This window comes from Opisthorchis viverrini, assembly GCF_000715545.1.
Source record: "Opisthorchis viverrini unplaced genomic scaffold opera_v5_184, whole genome shotgun sequence".
NCBI lineage: Eukaryota > Metazoa > Platyhelminthes > Trematoda > Opisthorchiida > Opisthorchiidae > Opisthorchis > Opisthorchis viverrini.
The window spans coordinates 745,885-751,367 of record NW_008751839.1 but is presented as its reverse complement, the minus strand read 5'-3'; the positions used below and the strand labels follow the sequence as shown (position 1 = coordinate 751,367).

General features: G+C 44.0%; 1 protein-coding gene across 1 annotated transcript in view; it reads left to right on the top strand.

Annotated features, from left to right (window-relative positions):
- Positions 1 to 4,014: 4,014 nt before the first annotated feature.
- T265_07719 (hypothetical protein) overlaps positions 4,015 to 5,483 on the top strand; it is a gene marked incomplete at both ends in the record, with an annotated part of 23,655 nt that continues 22,186 nt past the window's right edge. Inside the window, one exon of the mRNA XM_009173315.1 lies at positions 4,015 to 4,483. The remainder of the gene's footprint in view (positions 4,484 to 5,483) is intronic.

Genomic DNA, 5,483 nt, shown 5'->3' with positions numbered 1-5,483 from the left:
CTGTCCTGTTGATTACGACTCACTGACCCAGGATTTTTTTTACCAACAATTGCGAAACGTTCCGTGACGTTTTACTCCGCAAAACATTTCGTTTTGTTCACAAAACAATGAACACGAAATTAGAAAAGTATCTCCTCTCCCGAAGAATAGAAAGCCGAAAAAAAATCGAGGTCATAGGTAACCGAAGAAGCGAAGAATCATACAGTCAAATTTGTTTTAAAAAAATAGTTGCCTGTTTCTCTCACCCGATTGTCAGATTCGGAATCTCAAGTGGGATTTCATGACGACCTGATGGGGTGAAAATTCGTTGACTAAATCAACGTTTCCGGGCTTACTAGCATGTAGAAATTATGAAAATTGTAAGTAGTATTCCGTGAGTATTCTAAAGCGCCGTCCTTGCATCCGATGGAAGGTCGATTGGGAAATTGTCGGACAGCGTTTGTTCAGTGTTGTTGTCTGGTTTACAAACAACGTCAGGTGAAGCTCTTAAGAACGCCTGGGGTTGTTAGGTTCCTCAAAAACGAGGTTTTCACTCCCGTATCTGTTAGCTAGTAACTGCTTAGTTCTTTATTGTCAGCGAATGACTCCGCACTCGGAGGTGCTTTTCTTTTCATCGGTGCATCAGTTTGTCCTGTGGCAGTACCCGCACTAATAAACTCTTGTTGGTATGCTCTAGATCGCCTTGCTGGTAGATTCGGTGTTCACCAGTCTACAGATCACATGTCCTTGGTTATCTGGACATGATTCAACATTATTGCGTTCGAACATCTGCTGTATAGCTCCGTCTTACAGCTAGTTACTTTAGGGCTTCTACCTACGGACAAACAAAAACTTAATTTGAAGGGATAAATCGAAAGAAAAGGAGGAGCTGTCTACAGATGCCATTAACTTATAGACTACAGTTAACTGCAGATATGTGTGAAAATAGTTCGCGCACTGTATCCAAGTTTTATACACCACTCGGCTAGAAAAAAGACTGAAGCAATCAAATGCGAGAACAGTTCGACAGTTTTTGTTCTTTCACGGCTCTGAATCACCTCTATATGGTTGTTGGTATGTTTGCTAAGCTGGGCAATTTAATTACAAATGTTTCACCACCAATGAAGATAGCGTAATCAGTGGATAACATAATTAAAATATACTGCGAGATCTCGAATATCATTCCAACTGAAACATGAGGTGGCCTGTGTGCAGCACATTCAGTTGTAGAATATCATAAATGGGAGATTCAGTTGAGTTTCTCGTGAAAACCAAATTGATTTGCAAATGAGTGTATTTCTCGAAAACAGTCCAATTTGGGTTCAAGTAGAACCTACAGTTGATGGAAACTCGGGGACTGCACCTACCTGATGAGCCCCAAGAAGGGCAAAACCGGTCGTGGGCTGTCGAAGAGCTTTCAGCAGCCTTGTGAATAGTTTCCTGTATGAAAATAATCAGTGGTTTGTTAGGAAGCGTAGTGGTGCAATGATTGATTGTTGTGCGCTGAGTAGTGTTGCGTGCTGCTAGCCAAGGCTGACCTCGATCACGAATTCAGTTGTAGAATATCATAAATGGGAGATTCAGTTGAGTTTCTCGTGAAAACCAAATTGATTTGCAAATGAGTGTATTTCTCGAAAACAGTCCAATTTGGGTTCAAGTAGAACCTACAGTTGATGGAAACTCGGGGACTGCACCTACCTGATGAGCCCCAAGAAGGGCAAAACCGGTCGTGGGCTGTCGAAGAGCTTTCAGCAGCCTTGTGAATAGTTTCCTGTATGAAAATAATCAGTGGTTTGTTAGGAAACGTAGTGGTGCAATGATTGATTGTTGTGCGCTGAGTAGTGTTGCGTGCTGCTAGCCAAGGCTGACCTTCGATCACGATTGATTGTTCGGTCAGGTGGTTCCATTGGTTGCTCTGTTTTTCTGTGTCCTAATTGATGGACGACCACTTGGATTTTGAGCTTGGTCTCTCCCACTCTCCTACTCTTATCGGTGCTGGAAAGACTTCTGTCTTCAACCCCTCTTGGTTCCAATTTGTGACCTTTGTTGATCCGACTCTTGTTTCTTGGTATGCTAATCCAATATTCGGCTCTCGTTGAGTATTCCCGTTGAGATATTAGTCCTTTCCACATAGCGGTGCGTAAATCGGATCTAGTTCAGTGAGTTCGTGGGTCGAATCCATCATGGTGTATCATACTTCCAGAAATTTCCTTCGTCTCCCGTGTCTCCGTATGCCAAGACTGACCTCTATCGCTGGTGTGACAGCAAACAGAACAAGAACAACGAAAATCACTTGCAGAATGCAAGTAGTCCATTACTCAAGAAACCAGGTACAGTAGGAGTGGCAGACTTCAATTTTGCCCCCTGAAATTAGTTAAAAATGTGGTCGGAACTTTTATGCGCAGGTGTGAAGGTTCAAATTTCAGATCGTCCTGGAATGCCCAGGGTTAATTCATATCCAAATGAACACCTCTGCGATGCATCACGCATTAGTCCACTTTGCGCGAAAACTTCAAGCGGGTATGTCTTCGAGATCCGTCTCTAGTCATACCCTCATAAAGCGACCAACAGCATATCACACGAAGCTGTGACATAACCGCACACTCATGGATGGGATTGAATAAATGGTTCGAAGACAACCGTTTCGGACGTTGGACAACTCTGGTGAAAAGAATCAAGAATGAGGGATAAAACTTGTCCCTCTGTTCCCCTAACATGTGAGGCGCTAACTTTTTTATCTTGATGAACCAGAAGAATTTCTTTCTGAAGGCGCTTACGCCTTTAAACTGATACACTATTTGGTGATTTAAATTGTTTTACACCAATTTTTTTTCATTTAGTATACGAAACGTTCTAGGTGATCACGATACTCGATCCCTTGCTATTTTCCCTACCCCTAGTTCACTTGCTGTAAGCAAATCAGCTTAGAAGATGCATAAATTACAAGCTTCGTCATTCAGTGAAAAATCTAAGGCAAGGTACACACTACTCGTGGGCGATTAGTCCTTCTTATACGGTTCTAACTCATCTTTCGGCGAAGTAGATGCACACTGTGCCTTTCTTTACTGTTACTGGGTGCTGGGTTTGATCCAAGGACGAAAAAAGAAATGGGTACGTAATAGTTAACCGGTTCGATCAGAATGCCTAACAGTTGAGTGTTATTTAGCTATTAGTTATTCGACATTTCTCAAGGGGATCACTACGCCTCATATTGTTTTCCGGGGCCATAATAGAAGAATGATCTTCTTGAAGTTGAAGGACTTAAACAGCTCAACTTAACTCGACTTTCCCTTACTTGTCGTTGGAGTAATTATCGACACTCAGACACAGTTTTGCAGTGTTAGGCTCGCGCCTACAAGCAAGTCCAACACCCACAGGATACCGCTTTATGTGTGTTTCACTCCTATACACTCTTTTGATATGTTCACCCATCTTTCCGCTCTTTTGTTTTGTTTGTTTTTGTCCAAACCACAGGCAGCGCTATCACGCGACCTCAACCCAATATGTAGGATCTAAATATATCCGTCAGTCGCGCCCATACATTTTTGCATACAGGCTCTAAATAGTAGGAATAACAAAACTAATCGTTCATCGGTAACAATTTTTTGGTGCCTAACTGCTATGCCATCCGAAGGAAGCCTGAAGAGTGAGATAGAGACTAGGTTGCACAAACCTGGATAGGAGCAGGGGTTAAAACTTCTGCGCCTTGACTAGTGACCTATCGCGAGCTCTGTGTAACCTTATCCTTCTGTTGAATTCAACAGCTGTCGGTCCATTACAGACGGTTCGTTTAAAAACATGGGGGCATTTTCTCCAGGTACACTGGGACTACTCGTACATTTTCAAGGTGGATATGATTTAAAATGAACTTGTTAGACATTCGAGTCTTTATTTCATCTTTGTTGAATTCTCGTTCATTGTTTTTTTTTTATTCTCGTGGTGCAGTGGGTCAAACGGAGGGCACAGTATACGCTTCAAGCTTTCCTGCAAGTCGCTCCGTCATGCCTGATTCGGTCAGCGAATCGACCGAGCAGGCGTGGGGCGTCCCACCCGTTCCACCGCCCCTGCCTATGCCCATGTCGATGAGTAACTATTCCCTCACTTCTAGTATAACGTGCAACCACCCGACTTCGTTTGGAGACCCGATTAATCCCAGACGTTTACAAAACCAAACGGTATATTTGTCATCACTGAACCCACCCCAAGATTGCCACACGATCCCAACTACACATTACGCGCATCAACTCCAGCAAGATGTGCGTCCTAATTATACACAGGAACACTCTCCCGGATTGAATCAAAAAGAGGATAGTCGAACTTCCAACAAAGTCTACACTCAGGCCTACACGCGCCCTGACTCCCTGCTGTCTGGTTCCTCACTCACTGCAGAGTCCTCAGTGTCAGACTCTTTGCACAACTCTTCGTCCTCTCGGGATTCCGCTTTGGGAGGAAATCCACCGCTGAGTATCGGACATGAAGCACGGATTGAGGAAACGTCGACGCAGTAAGTAAACGTGTTTCTTGAGTGTTAAGGCCAGACAATATCAAGGCATTCCCCTTTCGTTCCGCTTTTAAGATCCATTCTTTTGACCCCGTTTACCTTACGTATAGAGCCACATATGAACAACTCTAGTGTTATTCTCCTGTAATTCGATCAATGTATATCCAGGTGATGCACCAAATAAGAAAGATGGAAAGGGTGGGATATGCTCAGTGCGACTACATTAGGTTCCTTAAAGCAGGTGGAGCTCGTGTACAAACCAGAGTCGAATTTGAAGTGCAAGTAATTGCGTGATGGTGGGTTGTAGCTGCCACAGTTTCCTTCATCAATAATTTTTCTTTGGGGGAGGGGTAGGTAGCTGCGCAGTGCAGGCGGGAGATGCTACGTTGGTACATAAATCCATCACTGTCATTTGGCTATCAAGTAGAGGGGGTTGGAAGGGAGCTATGCATTGAACACAATAGGTTGGATGCACAAGCACCAATGAGGGCGCGACTGGGCCATGTCTGACAATGCCTCTAACCATTGATGTGGACCATCTCGGGGTCCCCATCCAGGAAAACGGCAATGGCCAGCGCAGCTGAGTTTGCTGGTAATGGCTTTCACATTCCACTTCCAAGTCATTGTTTGACTGCCTCTGGCTCTCTTCCACCCTTCACGTGGTTGGGCGAAAAGCGCCCTTGGAGGAAGTCGGTCGATTGGCATGCGCAGCACCTGGCCAAGCCAGCGCAACCGATGCAGTGTGATCAGTTCATCTATCGAGGGTGAGTTATTTCTCCCGAATACCATTCGGCGTACTTCAGAATTGCTGATCCGGTGTTCCCACCAGATTCGGGCAATGCTCCGAAGACATCGATGATCAAACACTGAGTCTTTTGGCGTAATGGTGCAGACCTACATTCATGTATGTACGTATGTATGTATGTATGTATGTATGTAAGTATGTATGTATGTATGTATGTATGTAAGTATGTATGTATGTATGTATGTATGTATGTATGTA